The sequence below is a fragment of the Chaetura pelagica genome, unplaced genomic scaffold, assembly GCF_000747805.2.
Source record: "Chaetura pelagica isolate M959 unplaced genomic scaffold, ChaPel_1.0 scaffold7, whole genome shotgun sequence".
NCBI lineage: Eukaryota > Metazoa > Chordata > Aves > Apodiformes > Apodidae > Chaetura > Chaetura pelagica.
Genome location: NW_009953920.1, coordinates 3,088,475 through 3,108,332, shown reverse-complemented (window position 1 = coordinate 3,108,332; position 19,858 = coordinate 3,088,475).

Genomic DNA, 19,858 nt, shown 5'->3' with positions numbered 1-19,858 from the left:
AAAGCAATGAATGTGAGACCGATAAAGACGATCACTGGCCATAGTTACGGTGCCCGTTGCCCGCTGCAGCTGGTACAAAGGAGAGAAAAGAAGACAAGAGAGAGGAGAAGGAAAACCAAATAAAAGGAGCCGAGCTGAAAGCAGCCCTCACTGAGACCACCACCGGCAGTGACTTTGCCACCAGACCCAGGTCCAGTGAGAAAAACAGTATCAGACTCCTCGCCTCTCCAGCTCTTCTGAGACCATCGGCAGAAGCTCTTCAGGGCGATAGCGGTGAGGGGCCCTGCCCCCCGTGCCGTGCCCAGACTCCAGGAAGAGCCATCCCCTGTGCCCGGGCACACGGCAGCTCGGCTGCCAGAGGCACCAGAAGGACGAAGGCAGCAGCTGCTGCAGCTCCTGCTGTCCCTGCCACTGGTGCCACCTGCACTGGATCTGCCACAACTCACCTCACCTCCCGGCTCCAGGAGGACTTGAGCACAACATCACCGTCCAAACCTTTCACCTCTAACACCTTCTCCCCCAGGTGTGTAATTGGCCCCTCACCTACACTCAATTCTGTTGACCCTAAGAGGGAAAGGCTCTGGCTCTTAACCACCCTCACTATTATTGTTTTCATACACACATATTCCCTGGTGCATTTACGACATCTCCTGCTACTCTCCACTGCTCCTTTTGATATTTTAGTAAAATTTAAAACTTGCCTCTATGTGCTTTATGTGTGCTTCCGAGAGGAGCTTATCAAACGGTTATATATCCAGTCCCGGGTACATTAAGAAGATATGACCTGGTATCTGAAATCTCCCCAGATCAAGGTGCATCCAGGCTCCCTGTGAAGGCAAAGGGGACTGTGGCTGACTTCAGATTCTTAGTCTTTAATCTGTGCTTAGCAATGTGTCTGCAATAAATGGCTGTGCTCCTTTTCACGGAGGACCCCCGCATGGGTGCTTTCTCCAGAATCTGAGCAAGTACAGTGGCTCTGTGCAGACCAGTTGAGATCATGGCAAATCGTGCCTGAAAAAAATGGTAAAAAATCACTTTTGGGCCAGCTCTGTCAGATGTAGTTTAACACAGATGAGACGCTTTGTCAGATTTTGTGGAGATCTGCATACACAGAAAGGAAGGTCTAAGGTGAAAGAGTGACCAGATGAAACAGAAAATATATTTTTCCATGCCTGAACATCAATGACACTGTTCTCATAGTAATAAGAGTAAAATGCTGTACCTTCTTGAAAAGCTTGAGATAAATGCTTACTCACAGAGCAGTACAAAAATGCCATTATCACTCAGAAATAAATTCTGTTGAACTCAGGGTAGCAGATTCAGAATTTTAAAATAACTGTAAATAAGTTTCAAATAACTGTAAAACATAAATGTGGCTCTGTATTGTATTTTCTGCTTGCATTACATGCAACAGAATAAAACACTAGGATGTATCAAAATTACTTCATCAGTAATCCACCATAACTTAGAATAGTTAAGCTCACACACTTGCTAGTATCAAAGTGGATGAAACTGTTGTGAATTGCTAAAAGCATTGCATATTCCTTGCAGCCACCATAGAAAATGCTTTGCAGCTAGTACTTCCCTGCTGGACTTCAAGTGAGACAGACATTCTACACTGTAGCCCAGAAATTGATGCCTAAGAAAGTGATTTCTTGTCTCAAAGAGACTGGTCCTCCACCACTGAAGTTTAGTCTTCACATCAAGGCTTCAATATTTAAAATTTGTGAGAGTGTGGAATTGTAAGATAAACAAGGTCAATTGTGTAGCTACAGTTGATGATAATGGCTTGCCATTGTTTGCTTCAATTGTCTGTAGCCTATGTTTGGTGTCTTCCAAATTAAGAAGGTCTGAACTGTCCCCAAGACAACCATAATCATATGTTTTGTTAATTTAAAATCACTACTATAAATGTTGGACTCACTCTGTTTTAATTGAGAAATGGTATCAGTGCAGCATGAAGACTTAGCAAGGAAATAAATTAAGACATTAAGAGTACCACTGGACTTCACAGAATCAGAATCACTCCAAACAGAATGTTTGGAGTTGGAAGGGACCTTAAAGATCATCGAGTTCCAACTCCCCTGCATGGGACACCTCTCACTAGAACAGGCTCATTAGCCTGGTCACAGAAGGTACATCATGACATAAGGTATCAGTGAATTAATCCCAAACTGTGTTTAAGGAGCTGTGTTTTGCTCTACTCAATCTATTTTGCCCTCTGCACAGCTGGAAAGTATCTGGTAAGCAGTGAGAAAGGTGACTTTAAGAAGCTTAAATCCATTCCTCTGATTCTGGGCCAGCTGGGGACTGTTTACCCCTTTGTGTAATTCAAAGAAGCCCAGGGCTTTCTGCCCTGTCCTGACGTGTCTTCTTCAGAGAAGGTGGAGAGACCAGGTGGTCATAGCTCTGCTTGGATTTCCCTCTGTCAGGAGCAGTGGAGCTGCAGGGCAGTTCTCTGCCTGCTTTTGTGCTGTTGAGGCAAATGTTACAGTAAGTATTGAGTCTGCTCTCCATGGAGCAATCAGTTAACTTCAGAGTTCTATATGTTTATTTTAGCATAAAAAACTCTCGAGGGCTTCTGATCTAGATGGGTCATGAGTCAACATATGTGTTATTTATTCCAGTATAACACCATGTTGCTGCCCTGGGCTTGTTTCTGATCTTAGGCACTTTAAGTGGAGTTTCAATACCTGCGCAGCATTCAAAATCAGCAACTCAGACAAAAGAAGAAAACCAATAAAGGCACAGCATGCTCATTCAGCAGAATTGTCTGATAGCTGTAGTAGTTAATTGCTGGAGATGAAAAGTAAATAAATCTCTGGATTATGACTACACAGAGATCAGCAGCATTACAAAATATAGTCCATTTCACATAATGGCCAAGGAACAGGCAGAAATTTATTTTCATTTGCATTGTTAATAATTTTGCACTGCTCTTGTAAGAAATCAAGTTGGACTCAGTCCAAAATGTTTTCAAATTTTCCTTCTCAAACTACATAAGTCTAAGGTGCAAAGAATTACTAACCCATCAAAAGGACTTTGCTTTAGTCTCTGACCAGAGACTGAACTCTGACCAACCATAGAAGCAAAGTTTATTTATAAAATAAATTTTGTTGAAGCAGTTCAGCAACGTCTTAGTAAGTCAAGCAGAAAAAGCTTACAATGTGTTAACAGGCCCTTGCAGTAAGGGGAGAGCTAAGATAACTCATCTTTCTTCTGTTATTTCTAAAGCATCAGTTGCACACAGAACAAAACTGTGTGCTTTTTTCTTAGGCTAAACACTCCTATTAACATTATAGGGTCACTTAAGCTACTGGTGCTGAAACTGAGGAGTCTTAGCCATTAAAACCAATGGAATTTTGTTCATGTACAGGAGCAGACTTGAGGTTGAAGGAGAATCAGACATGATATATAGCTCATCTATTATTCTCCCTCTCTAAATATAGCTCATCCTATTGCTCAGAAGCTATGTGATGAGCTCACATAAGCTGAGCAACCTTCCAATCTGATATCATCACATGGGACAACCTACCTAGCCACAGCAGGGACCTTGTCCAGTCAGCTGGCCCTGCCAATCCCCTGCATGAGTATCCTGGAAATGGGGGCCAACTTTTGCTACCATACTCAGGTTTGCTTTTGCTTCCTGAAAAAACAACATTCTGGGGGACTTCAGAGTGTACTGGAAAACACTGGAATTGCTAGGAACAAAGGCAGCCTGTTAGCTTCCCCCAGCCCAGATGGCAGGGTGAGTACTTGAACTCACTAACCCCCTCACAGAAATTCCTCTCAGAGAGTTTGGAAAGGGGCCCAAGCAGCTCCTCCAAAGACTTTGCAGACTGGCAGCCCCAAGTGTTAACTAGTTATAAATTAAGTCTATCAAGCCACACAGTTACTAAAAATAATCCGAGTGTCTTTCTGTTTGTTTTTCATTTTGAGAGCATGGTAGGTATGTGTCACATTATAATTTTTAGCTAATATGAGCTACTTGCATAATAACTTGACTCCAGGGATACTTGAGAACAAACTGCTCCAGTCAGGATTCTCATGCAGCCATGAAAATTGATTACCATAGTCATGGTTAGTGCTTCAGTACAGTCCTGCCTTGTCAGATGATAAACCTTCACTGATTTTGCTAATCAGAAGAATGGAAATAGAAAGTGATTGGCTGCCCTTTCATAGCTAAAGGCTTGCATGTATAAAACTAAAAGACATACTTAAATTACAACTAGTAGCTCAATTTTTTACAGAAGCTACTCTTCAACCTAATGAGAAGCCTACAATATAAGATTCAAAAAGCCATCTAGAGAATTATCTTGTGGAGATACTGTCTGACATTAGGCACAATCTCATGTACTCAGTATGTGTATCTGGTCTTCCATAAAATTGTTAATTCACATGAAATCACCTTCTTAAATGCAGATACACACTCTTTTTTCTGGCAGCCTTCTTAAAAAAATTATTTTAAAACAAAGCAACCAACTATTCTGAAGCCATAAACTTTTGTGTCTCACAAACTGAAAATAGATACTAAAGATTAAATCCTTGATCCTGCATTTATCCTTCATTTCCTGTATCCTAAATATCCTATATTTATCACAGATGTCCTTTACACACTGGAATGGGATCCTTTGTTATGCATTTGTTAACAGTCGAGCAGCAAGAGAAAATTCATAGAATGAATTGTCTAATGTTAGTTGAGATATGTAGGAGAAATTTTCCTACCATTTCCTACCAATGCAGTAAGATCTATCATACAGTTGCACTTGAAAAAACTCAATGAACAAATGCAGGCTTTAGCAATGTCTAGTGTTTAAAAAGAAGTGCTATGATCACAGTTTTCTCCAGAAGGATGTTATGGCTGTGGTGAATCATTGTAGGCAATCATCTGTGCCACCAAAAAAAAAAAAAAAAAAGCAGAAAAGTGAGAACTGAATAGGAAAATTGTGAGGAAGATGCCCTTGCATTGTAGAGGAAATAGTATAATTTATACTGAAATTGAGTGAAAAATGGAAGCAACTAGAGGTAGCGTTATGTTTTCACATGTGAAGCATTGCAAAATCAAGCAATTCTTACAAATATGTGGCAAAAGATCAGTGTATTCTCAGATTATGTTAAGAAAAGGTCTTAAAAGTTCTTCTCAGCTCAGAGCCACCAAGATGATTAAGGGAATGAAACATCTCCCTTATGTGGAAAGGCTGAGGGAGCTGGGTCTCTAGCTTGGAAAAGAGGAGACTGAGGGGTGACCTCATCAATGTTTACAAATATGTTAATGGCGAGTGTCAGGAGGACAGAGCCAGGCATTTTCAGTGATGTCCAGTGATAGGACAAGGGGCAACAGGTGCAAACTGAAGCATAGAAGGTTCCATGTAAATATCAGAAAAAACTTCTTTACTGTGAGAGTGACAGAGCACTGGGACAGGCTGCCCAGAGAGATTGTGGAATCTCCTTCACTGGACACATTCAAAACCCGCCTGGACACGTTCCTGTGTGATGTGCTCTGGGTGATCCTGCTCTGGCAGGGGGGTTGGACTAGATGGTTTTCAAGGTCCCTTACAACCCCTAGGATTCTGTGATTCTCATTGCAGCATGGCTAAGAAAAAGAGAGAGAAAACCAGAGTGAAGTGTGGGGTCGTTACTGAGAGAGAGTTAGTGGCCAAGAGGGAGTGGAAAAAAACAGCAAAAATTAATGTACATTCTTGCCACTTCCATGCAGGGTTATACTGAGGAGAAGAAAAGGTCAATATTTTGCAATATTTGCATGTCCTTAAAGATGCTGGGTTTTGCTCAGTAATCAGGCCTCTGACAGAGTGCCACAAAGCAAATGATGCTTGAGTATGAACTCTTCAAATGGTAGACTCTACTTTGTGCATCATCAACTAGAATATGCAGTATATTTACTTATTTTAATGTGTATACACCACCAGCCATGAGAGAGATCAATATCAAGGGAGCTGAGGATATTCTGACACACACTTTGAAACTCTTATTTCCTCCCTCTAAGACTACATTCTATTCCATGAGCACTAACCCTTCACCATGTAGCATTGCTGCCATCACCTTCCATTTTCATGGGCACAGTAAAGTACAGGACTGTTTTTCACGCAGAGTACAACTCAGATTTTAGAGTTTTTCATTTGTATTTTTGTGCCTGCCAGTACTTCTTTTTCTTTCCTCACTCCTTTCCTGACACACCTTTTTTTTCACACACCCTGTGCATCAATCACTATTAATTGTACACAGGAGGTCTGAGAGAGTACAAATGGATCGTTCAAGGTGAGCATATCCAGTCTTACCTGATAATTTTGTCTGTAAGTGTCTTGACATCCTTCTAAATTAAAAGCTGCTTTTACTCTGTTAGAGGTTGAAGAGTTATGGCTGACAATAATCACTATGCAGGATGTACACACCCAATCAATCAGTTCCCCAGCTTGGTGACAAAAATTCTAGGTATGGTAATTTACTGCTTAAACACTATGAAATGAGCTGGTGGTTTTAGCAACTCCTAGCCCGCAGGTCTTCTATCACACACATGAACAAAATGTCAAAACTGCTTCTAATAGGTAACTTTGACAATCTCAGCAAAGGCTCCATGTAATATGGGAAGGGAAACCTGACTGTTTTATCACAAGTATGTGATATTTTTGTAGAGATGTGGAAAGCTGCCAGTGCTGTCATCCATGCTAGTCTTCATCTGTACTTGAAAATCCTCAACCTCCAGGACAATTAGTAGACTTAGAATCAGTGACAGAAGAAGAAAAGAGAAGAGAAAAAGGTTAAAAGGTTTGAATTAGTTATTGTGTGTATAAGTCTTATGTATAAAGTTCATTCATATACTTGAGTGTTCCTTTTTTTTAGCAGAATACAGCATGCAGTGTGAACAAAAATTTTAAGCTGGAGTGCTAAACTGGAACAGCCTATATGTGTGTGTATATTATACAGCTACACAGTCACTAAGTCTTTAGGAGCAAAGAGTACTGAACACTTGTAGAAATCAAGCTATTTACCTGACTACATCTGAAAATATCGGCCAGCAATGACAGCATACCAGTTTGGGCAGATAACCTCATCACTAGATTCAGTTGGGAATCCAAGATCTGCTTCAAAGTCTATTAAGCCTTTGAATTTTGGCTCAGGCCCCAGTTAGTACCAGGAGATCTAACCAGGTATAGCACCTTCTTCTGCCACCCTCAGCATTTCAACTAAACTAGCTTAAACTTGCTTTGGCTTAATAAGAATACCTAAGCCTTGCATCCACTCACTGATATGGATCTTGCATCCACTTACATGCACATTGCCTCTCAATTTGGCCATTGAGTCAAAAGTAGATGCCATCTGCTTTACTCTCTTATGTTCTGGAATACAGAAAGGCTCTAACACAAAAAGCAACATAAGGGATCATGTAAGTTAAGAGAACCAAATCAGACAAACTTCTCTTTTTGGAAAGCACAGAGGGGTTTTGTTTGTTTGTTTGTTTTTGTTGTTTGTTTTTTTTTTAAGTATAAGCCTCATCAGATTGAAAGTAAGGAGGACAAGTGAAAATTTTTTAAGAGCTTAGGAGTTGTCTGGAGATGCTATCAATAAGCTTTCATGGCGGATATACAGCAAGACTGAAATGATGACAGATTCTACACATTTTATATAACATGCTGAAATAGTTTTCATTTCCTGCCAGTGAAAAGGGAGGTAAGATTGGGGGAAAGGAGTGGAGGGAGTGCTGATTCAGAGCTGTTTTCTAAAGCAGCAAGCATGACTCTCTGAGAACTTGCTTTAATATATTCCCATGGCATAGAAGGTTCTTTGTTTATTGTTCCAGTTGCATGTGGATTACCCTAGAAGTTAATTGTTAATAAATGTCAACAAAAAAATCATAGCTAGAAAACTCTAAAGAAGTTAGAATTCCTTGTCAAAGTGCTCAGCAATACACCAAGTTATTTATTCACACAGATTTTCTATTATTTTATTATACTTTTATGTGTTCTGAAGTGAGGAGACAAATAGTGATGGAGAGAATGGTAAACTCATAATTCTACTTCTGAACTGACTGTGGATCAAGTGTGATATTTGGACTTGTCATAACCTTAATAAACTCTCTGAGAATCATGTGACGACATCTGGCCTCATCCCTCTTTAAAATGTTATTCCAGAAACTGAAAGATAGGTGAAATTGGTAGTTTTGTGGTATCTTAACCACTTCTAAGTAAAAATATTACTGGTTTTGTTTATATCAACATGTAAGTTTACTGCTAAAATTGGAGAACTTTGATTTACAACAAATGGCTGTCATCTGTGATGGATTATACCCTCTCTTCACTGTTCCTGTAAGTCAAACTGTGCTGGCATGAAGTTCAAAGACAAAGTTCAAGTAGCAAGTTACAGTTACAAGATTGGAGTCCATGTCTTAGAAAGTAGAAGTAAAAAACGAACTTGAAACATAAAATACAAGATGACTTAGAAGATCCAGAGCATTACAATGAAGTTAACTGAGAGTACCTGGCAACCTTTTTTTTTATTTTAAGGTAACTGCTTGATGATAGGATAATAATTTGCCACAGTAGTGGAGTCACACAGAATACCTCTTTTGGTACTGACTTTCATATAGGTATTTATTGAAAAGGTCTACTTTGAAATCAATGGCAGGACAGGACCTGCCATCTCTGTGGCAGTAGGCAAGAACATCAGTCTCTTTATATCTAGACTCAAATTCTGGTTCTGATGGATAGATGAGATGCCCAAGCAAGTAAATGAAATATTATTACAAGTAAGCAGTGCTACGCATTAAGAATATATAACTAATTACATCACATGGTCTTTATTTTTTCCACTACTTCCACAGCATTAATGGATTTGCCAACAAATATTGTTAAATCAATATGACCTGAATTAATATTGTAACTGAAATTAAATTATTATCACTGTGAACTTCAGAATTATCAGTAAATTAATATAATCACTGTGCACTAAGAAAAGGAGATCCATAGTTATAATTTAAAATGCATACATTTAACTGTTGTACCCAACAGTCATGAAACCCAGAGTAGTCTTGTTGAAATGAGTGGGGTGGTTTGGAGAAAGTTAAATGCAATTAAGGACATGAGTGTCATTAAGACTCAGTGCAATTAAGGACAACAGAACACAGAGTTATCACTATCAGATATCTTTAAGATACATTGTTTTGTTTTCCACATATGGTAGCATTGTTCTATTTGCCTTTGTACCATTTGCGTCTTCTGTTTCAAACTCCATGTCTTTATAGCATTATTTCTTCTACAGAAATAGATAAACAAAACAGTATATGCATCATTGATATTTGTTTTCATTGCTGCTGAGAATATTTGAAACTTGACTAAGTCTCTGTGGATATATGAGTTCATACGATGGAGATGTAAGAGTACCATGAAGATCTGGAAAATTTCCACATGCCTTTCAGTAAGATCTTAAAATACACTAAAGGATTCTAATTTTAGAAATAATGACAGTGTTTAATGACTGTGCATGCAATGGGTCTTGATTAATTATTAGTAGTATTACAAAGACATCTCTTTAACTATTTCAGTAATGGTTCAGACTGAAAAGCTATAGTGCATTTTTTTGTGCTACACAAAGCAGGAGCATGTGCAGGGCTTCAAAACATGGAGGGAAACACAGAAATTTACCAATAATTTTGAGCATCCAGGCTGACGCAGATAACCTTGGCCTTCAAGGTGTGACTGACATCCTTAATAAAAGAAGCAAAACAAAATATATCAGAGGGAAACAAGATAAAAACTAACACAGGTGAAAATTTTATGAATCAGCTTACACAATGCTGATTTACAGAAATATAAAGCAAAAGAGCAGATTATTTTTAAATGACGGTGCAAAATGAGTGATGTACCCTGTCGTTCTTAGCTGTGAAGAGTTACATTTCTTAACATAGCTGTCACTGGCAAGTTTGCCATTATAGATAAACACTGTCTTTATTACTTTTGCTGCCATAATAATATTGACTACTTGTTGATCTAAGACTGAAATATTCTTCTGAGAGAGTGGAAGACAGTAAAGATCCTTTCTCCTCCTAGCACATTACAAAACATGTTGTCCATGGCACATGATAGGTGAAAAGCAGTGGTCACTATGATCATGGTTATGTCCAACCCTACTATACCTACATTACCTGAAGAATCAAAGGGAGAAGCTGTTGTTCAGCAGAACAGCCTTGTACATATTGCAGTGTGCTCCAAGAAATTTCCACACAAGAAAAGAAAATGTGAAATGATACAGAGTCAAATTAAACCCCATGCAGAAGTCGCTATGGCAATCCTATATGTCTAAAATTCAAGGGCACAGCACATTTAGATGGGTTTGAAAACTGACATATTAAAAACTCTCTAGATATTATTTTAAAAAAAAATAAATCATTATGATTTGGGACATTTAGTGTTTTACTTGTCTGTATTTTTGTCATCCCTAAATAATATATAACTTACTAAACAAAAAGTCATGAGTATCACATAATGGAAAGATCTAGGATCAGGAAATTCTAAAAAAATGAACATGCTAGGACCACAACTGTTGAATGTGACAGCTGATTGATTTCTCTACTAATGAATATAATCCTGGCCGGGATGGAGTTAATTTTCTTCATAAGACTTCATATGGCGCTACATTACGGCTTTGTGTCTAAACCAATGTTGGCAACGCAGGAGTGTTTGTCTATTGCTGAGCAATGCTTGCACTGGTTCAAGTTCTTGTTTTTCCTGTTCTGCACCCCTAAGAGTTGGGCAAGAGGTCATGAGGGGATGCAGTCAGCACAGCTGACCCAAAATGAGCAAAAGGATATTCTATACTATATAATGTTGAGTAAGCGGGTTCTTAGCTGCTATAAGGGGTTAACCCACCACAATGAGCTAACAGGGGCTAATATTGAACAGATTGTCAGAAAGCAACAAGTACCTTATACAAGACCTGGCTGTAGGAGATAATGCTGGACTGAAGCAATTGAATTAGATCACTTTAGATTATATGACATGCAAAACCAAATTCTCAGTTTTATTAGAAGAAATTTTTAGAAACTCGGTACAAATTGGTGAGATTGACTAGAAAGAACAGTATATGGATTTGAGTACAAGCAGAATTACATTAACTCTAAGTACCACTGCTACACAGAGGCCGACCTCCAAGTCAGGAAAAAAAAATAAATTACTAAATACATCAGACAGGACATTAAAAGGAGAAGCTGAATTGGAGCACAAAGGAGTGGGATACGTTAATTGGGCTCTATCTTGAATGTTAGAAGGAAAAAAAATAATTAGTTATAAGCTAATTAAGCTTTATCTGTCAAGGAAAACAAAAAAAATGTCTTCACCAGCTATAGAAGAGAGGAACAAGGAAAGAAAGACAGGGGCCATCAGATGCTGAGAAGAGGAGGATGATTAAAGTTGAATAAGGGAATATCCTACATACTAAATTAATACTTCAGTTTTCAGGATAAATGCAGATTATGAGGGAAATTACAGTCAGAACGGTAATGGTAATTTTAATGCCATATTTAGTGTAAAAGCAGGGTTTGAGTTGTTGACTGAGGTGAAATGAAAGAAGAAGGAGAGAGAAGGATAAGGGGACCAGCTAAAACAATAAAAGAAACACACATGAAATTGCAAGTTCAGTAGCAGACATTTTTAATTACTATTAGTTTGGGAATGCATGGTGTGAAGATGAGGGAACCTGCCCTATGACTGGTGATAGCATATCTAATTACATACAATTTTTGGGGAAGGGACAGGCAAAGTGATCAAAATGATCTTCCCACCAGTCTAGTCACCCCTACAGGAGCCCTTAGCACTGGTTTTTAAAGTCAAGAACAATGAGATTTGGAGGCAAATAGAAAGAGTTAAACTCTCTTATGTGGTTTTCTTTATCAGAGGTGCATACTAGGTTAGTATGACATAATTTATATTTGTCAAGATAACTTCCTTGTAAGATAAGAGTAAATGTCATGCTTCTAAGGGTGTAGATTATGGTAAATCATTCAATACTTTACCACACAGGCCTACTTAATACCTCGAGGTGGTTGAGATTATTGGTGAGGACTCTTGTCTTTACAAAAGAAAGGAACCACCAAAGCACCTGTGCCTTGGTGATACAGGAAGGATCCCATAAGAAGTTTGGATCCTTGTGGTACAGGGCAGTTACAACATGTGGCAGCAGCTCTGTTCTATTCAGTGGCCTTGTCTTTAATGTGAGATCACATGAAGAATGAGAAAAAAGCTCACTGTATGCATGCAGTGTTTGTTCGGTGTTATGATATGCCAACAAAGATGCCAGTCAGCTTTTTGCTACACAGATGTTTCTTAACCAAAATCCAAACCTTATTGACTAGCAACTCATTCTCTGTATGTCTGCATGCTGCCATCAAATAGCACAGCTTTACGCCTATCAAAGCAAGACTGCAAACAGAAGTTAGCCTATGACACTGTGGTAGTGTAAGAAGGCATTGTTTTTGTTTAATATAAAAATTTAACTCACCATGGCCAACACAGTTTTGTTAAGGAGAACCTCTGGTCTGGTCACAGCCATGCTTGCAGAAGTCATCTTCTGTCAATTCAGGTTAAGTCTCTGAGAGACCTAGTGTTATTACACTAGCAGAAAAATTCTGTTCTGTGGTGTCTGGTTTAAAAAAAAACCCCAAACATACATAAATACTTATATAAGCATTTTTATATATATAAACTGAAGGTGCAGCTTAACACTGTAGCTCCTTTGGCAGCAAAACTTCTTTATTAAGCTCCTAGCCTAGCACCCCCAGCAGCACTGTCTGCTTCATCTCACAGCTGTGCTGTTGGGAGCAGTTGTATACCACCCTGTGAACAGGATAGCTGCTTTGCCCAAACTGGAGTGACTAGACAGTCTAATGCCTCATATCTAACTGAACAACATAATTTAACTGTACCATTTTGCAGCGTGAACAGTTGCATCTGTGCTTCTGACCTGTTGGCAAACTGCTCTGAAGACATAGAAACAAAGCTTTGGTAAGAATGTTCTATATAGAGAAAAAAATCTTTCTACAACTGTGTGAAAAATCTGTTCTGTGACTTAGAGTCTGAGGGGACTTTAAATCAGAAAACAGTGCACCATGAGCAACCTCTGTAATTCTCTTCCTTTTTTAAATTCTCATCCTATTTGTAGGATGCTCAATCCACCATGCTGTAGTGGGCATGCTGGATTTTTTGTAGGTTGTGTGTTGTTCTTGGTTTTGTGGGGTGTGTGGCTATGGTTTGGTGGGGTTTTTTGTTGTTGGTTTGGTTTTTCTCCCTGCGTGAACAGTTGGACTCTGTGATCTCAGAGGCCTTTTCCAACTGTGACAACTCTGTGATTCTGTGAAATGCTCACGGCAAGGAATGTTTCTTTTCTTATTTTTGTACATGTACCCACACAACCAGCCTGCCTGCTTTCTGAACAGGAAGTTCAGAACTTTCTGTTATTGGTATGGAAACAATAATGATAGCACTATTACAATATCATGTAACTAGGATGATAAGATTAGGTTGAACAAATGCTCTACTTTTAAATCTCTCTGTTGCTAATATGGAAGTCATGGCAGACTCCTGTGAAAATAATCCTACACTTAAGATGATACAATTTGTAAATAAAAGATATGATGATCCAAATTCTTGTGCAAGTACCACAACAAAGTGATGTATAAATTCTGCCTATGAACTGTCTTTTTCTAATGATGTTTATGGGCAGGAGCTCTGGAGCTTGTGGTGGTAGGAACAATAAGATAATTTTGCAAATGCCATTTTACAAATCGTACTGAAAAGAAACTGTCAGTTTCATATTTAGTACATTGATCACAAATAATCTCACCTGAACAATAAATGCTAGCTTTTCACTCTCTTTTATTTGTGGGGAAGTAGTTTCAAACATAATGTAGGTGATAAGGGTAACTAGACAATTTCATCTGCAAATACAGTTAGAAGTCCAAGTATTTTTTCTTAACAAAAGATTATCATTATTTCTGGAAATTCCACTTGCAGTTATATCCGAAGTCTAACAGCCATTATCAGATCCAAAACATATAAAATAAGTGGCATTAACATTCAAGAATTTCTAAATAATTCTGTATTTCACCATCTATTTATATGCTTAGGCAGCAGAGAGATTGTATGAAATTGGATCTTTCTTGGCCAAATCAAGGTGAAAGATCCTAATGTAACTTGGCCATAACATTGTCCAATCACCTCAATTTGTGACATACTCATCTGTCAATACCTAGCTTAATGAAACTAGCATGCATGAATTTCAGCGCTGTGCAGATTTTATCTGAAATATTTTATAAATATAATTCTTTATTTAGAAACCTTGATGTGCAGCCATGAGCTCAAAATTACTCATTTTCATTGGCTAAGTAGAAAAGTAGAGTTTAGCCTTAAGCTTGCCAAATCTGATCCCCTATCAAATAATTGTTGCAAAAAGTGCTGTTGCTTCATGGGGGCTGACTTCATAAAAGTTTAACAGAAGGTTAATGGTTAAATTATCAAAATTTATAATTCATTATCCGTAATTCATAAAAGAGGGGTGAACTCCTATAGAGATCCCTTAAAAATGCCTTGATTTTAGGGAAAAAACTTGCTTTCTTTAAGACATTAAAATGATTATTTGGTAGAAGACTGGATGGATTTGTGGGTTAGGTGATTTTTGGCTGCCTGACAATTCTTGCTTCTGAGGCCCATGAAACTGTATCTTGTACTATTTTGCATTTTTACTTTCCCTCTTGAAAAGAAGTAGAAAAGACAGTTTTTAAAGAGTCCATCCTTCCATTGACCTCACTGGCCTTTTTTCACTGTACCGACAGATTACCCCTTAGTTGTATGCAGTACTTTGCTGTTGTGTCTGTGGCATTCCACTCACTGCTTGGTTCTCTTTGGATGTCATGCACAGCTCTACTCAAGCAATACCGAACTGCTGTGTTTAGCTCCCAGCAAAATCCCTCCACCCACACAGCTAAGCATCTAACCAGCTCTGCATGTGGTCTGTGTTCTGGGAGGTGGCTCCGTATTGCTTGAAGTTTCATTGAATAACGAAATGCAACTACTCCTGATGTGTACCCTGAGGAAGGATAACTGCTACAGTTCAGCAGCTTTAGCTACATTTCATTCAGTGTCCATTGCGAGTAATGCAAGGATTATTTGCTTTCTTATATGCCAGCTTGTTGATGGTCTTTTGTAACAATGGAATTAAATTATATCCAAAATTTAAACAAGGTACCGTGAGTACTACGAATCTCTCTATTCTATCTCTATTCTGTACTGAACTATGGCAGTGTATGAACAGTATTTATGGAATCTAATCTTGTTATTTCGTTGCCTGTAATACAATAAATTAAAGGAGGCACAGTTACCATGGCAATCAGAATTAAAGTATATCATAATAGTGTGAAAGGTATTCAACCATACGGAAAAAGAATATCTCCAGAAGACACATCTTACTACTACTAGCAGTTGAAAAGCTTGGTGCTATTGCTTTTGAAAGTGCAAAAATCACAGTATAACAAATTAATTCCATATGTAGATTTCTTCTAAGATCTTTGTGTTTTTATATCATCTGTTATTGCCACATCTTGCAGATACCACAACACAAGACAGCAGATTACTTATTTTAAATTATTATCCATTGTTTTAAATATTTTTAACATCCTAGATGGGGGGAGGTTTATTTATATGTTTAATAATTTCCAGATTTTTGAGCTGCTGGTCTGTTCAATTGTCTGGAAAAAAAACCTGATTGCTATTACTCATCTAATTTGGTCAAAGATGATTTTGGGCTTCTGGTTGGATTATTACAGCAAAACTGTTCAGTTTTGTTTAGGTGTATGTCATTATTTGGGCCCAAAACAACAACAAAGAACCAGCTCCATGGCTGCTCACTCAATTCCCCACACACACACATGCTCGGGGATGAGGAGGACAAAGCTCATGGGTGGAGACAAAGGACAAGGAGAGTTCTTCACCGATTAAGGTTTTGGGCAAAACAGACTCATCTTGGGGAAAAAATAATAATTTAATTTCACACTTATCAAACAGGACACAGACAACACAAAGTGCAGTGCTGGCTTATGTTATCCCACACCTCCCTTTTTCCCGGGCCCAAATTACTTTGTTCCTGGTTTCCCTTCCTCCTTCCCCCAGAGGCACAAGGGGACAGGGGATGTGGTTTAGAGTCAGTTCACAGGCTGGTGGTTCCTGCTGCTCCTTCCTCCTCAGGAAGAAGGATTTCTTACAGCCCTCCCATGCTTCCCCACGGGGTCCTTCTCATGGGAGACAATCCTCCAGGAACCTCTTCTTCATGAGTCTTTCCCACAAGGTCCGGAGCTGCTCCAGCCTGGGCTTCCCACAGTGTCACAGGCTGCTTCAGGAACAGCCACCTCCCCTGGTCCCAGGGTCTTCCACAGCTGCGCAATCAGAGTCCACTGTCAGCAAATCCTCTGGCCACTAAATCCAAGTCAGCTTGTCACTGCTCCTGGGGTCCCTCCCCTGCTACCAAAAAACCTCACCAAACCAAACCAGAACAGTGTTTCACATTTTGGTTTATATGTCATTTACAGTAATGAAAAAGATATTTTTAGAAAGCATTTCATTGAGTTTCTCTTTTTGTTGACACATATAGATGTGGGAATGACTGTATGACTCATATTTTCTGGCAGCTAGTTTAATATAGATATATATGCCTGTGTCTACATAAACTTTTCCATTATCTATTTTTTAGTATATATAATCATTATCTTATTATCTAATGTCATGGTTTGACTCAGGATTAACAATTAAACCAGCAACAATAATGCTCTCTATTCCCTCCCCCTCCCACCCAAGTAGGGACGGAGAGAGAGATAAGAAGGAGAGGGACTTTACAGACTGGAAACTAAACTAGACAGCTTTAATTAAATACTAATGATAAAATAAAATATGTACAATTATATACAAATAGGTTCAGGAATGTGCAAAACTCCTATCACCTCTCCCACAGCACTCTCCTTATCTGTGAGCAGTTCCAAAATGTCCCGAACTGCTTCCGGAGAGAGCAACAGAGCAGACAGGAGCTGAGGGGAGAGTTACGAGGGTCAGGAACACATGAGCCTAGGGATCAACGGTGATGGATGATGGAATCCTCTCCGCATGCTGGCCATGAAAGGAAGAGAAGGGAAGAAGCAGCAGGAAGGAAGGGGTTTGACTTCCATGATCCCTGACTTCATACTGAATCTTATGTGCATATATATATGTATATGGAATATGTCTGGCTGATTTTGCTGTCCATCTAGTCCACTTGTCCCTGCAGGAGGGTTGCAGATATGACTCTTCTGCTCTCTTACTATCTGAAGCAGCAGATTCAATAAGCAGAGCAGTGTCCTTGATCTCTCTCAGCTGTAACATAAACATTTCAGTATTATCAGTCCACTAGCTGGAAAACTTGCTGCTAGTTAAAAGAGAGCTCACTGAAGGAAAAAAAAAAAAAATCAGTGAAAAGAAAATTGCCTTCATCCTGGCTCAAACCAGGACACCTATAATAACAACATACTATTCTTATAATAATATGTGTGGTGAGGGTCTGGTCCTTAGTTTAAGATAGAGGTTGACTAGCTTAGAAAATATGACTTCGTATCTCTCTAAAGTGGCTTTCAATTAAATGAGTCTCAACTAAGCAAATTCTCAGTGTAAACTGTTACAAGGTATTTCAGTCCTTAAGTGGATTTAACTTAAAATACCGAATAACAAAAATTTCAATACTAAAGAAGAAAAATAGTTTGAAGTCATGCACTGCATTCAGATAAGCTGATTTTTTGCAGTGCTAAGAACATGAAGATTTTACAGGAGAGCACATACTGAATGAATCTGGCAGTATTAATTAAAGTCTTATGGTATGTTAGTATGTGTTGTAAACAACAAGGCTGCAACAGGCTTTTTCTTGAACTTACCCTGCTTATAATTTGGAGTTTGAGAAGTTCTGCTGCAGCTCCATCTGTCAGTAGATCAATTATCATCTGTATTCATTAAAAAATGCTGCTATGGTTTATTCCATTCAAAACCACACTGGACATTTTTTTAATTTATTTTTAATTTATTTAAATGAATAGGGGGAAAATATGCAGTTGTGTATGTAGTCTGTGGAAGCAAGTGACTATAATTGTCATGTTGGTGTTTTCCTTAGCAAGGCATTTATGAACTAGAAGCAATTTAAGGCAATTAATTAGGTTGGTTAAAGTAAACTTTTAATGGGAACATGAAAAGAGAGACTTTATCTTTGGCTCCTGTCTGGAAAAATAAAAACTCTTGCTAGGAAGTTTGATTGTGAATGGGCTCAGAAGGCTCAGGAAGTGTCTGCTTGGAATCAGTTTTCTAGTAGTCTGAAACAGTTGTACATCATTCAAAATGCACACAGGAGGGACACAGCTGCAGAAATGGTACTATTATCTTTTTCAGTATGTTTTCCATGTTCTCCTGTGATTATAAAGTTATATGTGAGCATTTAAAAGTATATACATCTCAGTAAAAATTGCTGCCATCATACTTCTGACCAATCTGACTGAACTCAACTGATTTTTAGTGCAGAAATATTCTAAAGAGACTAAGGTATAGAAGCCCATAAGGGCAGAGGTAGACTGACCTTTCTGAAAGTCTGGGAAATCTTTCTTGTTTTGCAGGAAGAGGAACTGATGGGCAGTGTGAGAAGTTACATCAGATTCTGTTAATTTTCATCCATCATTTAGTATTTTTCTGAGAGAGACTTCTAGGACAGCTTCCTTCAGAGCTGAAATCTCAATTCAAACCTACCATCCAATACATAACAACTTACTGAACAGGTTGTACTTAGAATAATAACACATAATAATAATACTTAGTGTCTTTTATATTTCCTAGCTAGTGAGGTAAGAGATGCATTCATTCTCTTAAACTCTTTATGAAATGTTATCTTCCTAAATTACTTAAAAGTGAGCTCTCTCCATTCCCTTTTACCTCCTGTCAACCTTTCTAGCTCCACTAATGTCAGTGGAGTTTTTCCAATTATTAGCAATTTTATGAAAGGACAATTAAACCAGGGAGAGCACAAGATGAAATGGATTCCATAGATTACGTGATTGCCATAGTGTACCTTCCTAAAACTAACTCCTTGTGAGAGACCACTTTGTTTATCTGACAGTTAGTAGTGTTTCATTCATAGAGAACTGCTCCATTATGACTTCTTTTCAGAGATCACAAAATCATAGAACCCTTGGTGTTGGAAAAGACCTTTAAGATCATTGAGTCGAACTGCAAACCTAACAATGCCCAATTTACCACTAAACCATGTCCCTAAGCACCATGTCTATATGTCTTTTAAATACCTTCAGGGATGGTGGGTCAATCACTTCCCTGGGCAGCCGGTTCTAATGGTTGAGAACACTCTCAGTGAATACATTTTTCTTAATATCCAACGTAAACCTCCCTTGGTGCAACTTGAAGCCATTTCCTCTCATCCTAAATGTCAGCTGGTAAGCCTCAAGCACCCATATTTTTAATTTATTTAAAATATAGTGTTCTATAAGATACAGACTACAGTCCTTTTCCTCAAATAAACCACAGAAAACTTCCAAAGGATTGTGCTGTAACACCAGATGCCTATAAAAATCTACATGAACAAGTATAGTTTGTTGCAGTGTTATCAGATCAGTAAGTTGAAGCAGTGAGTACAGGAACCCCTATTTCTGCACTAGGTGCACACTGGGGCTGTGTTTTGGATTAGTTCACTAGACATAATGTCTCTTTATGCACGTGGATCAAAGGGTCACTCAAGAAGAACCACTTTGGTTCAGACCCAAATGCCCCCAGGTGATCAGGAATATTGC